Here is a 739-nt window from a genome sequence, read left to right on the forward strand (position 1 = left end):
CCATTTACTTAAGGAAGATGTAACAATTTAAGTAAAGTAACTTATTCTCAGAACAGAATGGTTATATCAGTGAAATATGGAACAATGTTCTAATGTAGCTTGTGGATATACAACTTGTATTTGAAGTTTCAAAGGTGACAATGAAGAGGGCTAACATTTTGCACTTGGCACGTTGATTTTAAACTGCCTGTTAAGGAAGGGAAGGCTGAGCTTTGCGCAGTGGCAGTATCGTAGCCAATGAGGTTTATCTGAGGTGTGATTATTGCTGAAAGAAAGGGAAGACTGAGAAATTACTTAGGATTGTCATCTCATTTCTTCCTAAGAGGTTTAGTTGCCACAGTTTGGTTTAGGAAGAGAGCTTCAGCACCATCACCTCAGCTTCAGACAGTGACACTCCTAGCAAGAGCTTGTTGACCCTCTTACCGTCTCCTCGTGTCTTAAAGTTTTGGGAGTTGCCGAACAGAAATCAACCTGCCAGGTATGCTGGCTTTTTTCCTAAATTAGCTGCATGTCCCCCATTTCACCATTGAAATCTAAGACTCTGTTCTTCCATATTCCAAAATACCCTATATACCCAATATCACCTCAATTTATTTGGTATTCATTTGAATGTGAATTCCCCTTGTCCATGTATTAGACATTGAATACCTCCCATTAATCAGATTAATTTGATTTGATTGTCATCTTAGCTGTGAGAATGTAGAAGGTATGATAAAAAATAATTTTTTAATCCCCACAG

The 739-nt window shown here is 38.0% G+C and overlaps 1 pseudogene; it reads left to right on the forward strand.

Annotated features, from left to right (window-relative positions):
* The first annotated feature begins 208 nt into the window (after nucleotides 1-208).
* On the forward strand, nucleotides 209-276 carry LOC128779333 (U4 spliceosomal RNA; annotated as a pseudogene).
* Nucleotides 277-739: the final 463 nt, after the last annotated feature.

Source organism: Desmodus rotundus, chromosome 9 (genome assembly GCF_022682495.2).
Source record: "Desmodus rotundus isolate HL8 chromosome 9, HLdesRot8A.1, whole genome shotgun sequence".
Classification (NCBI taxonomy): Eukaryota; Metazoa; Chordata; class Mammalia; order Chiroptera; family Phyllostomidae; genus Desmodus; species Desmodus rotundus.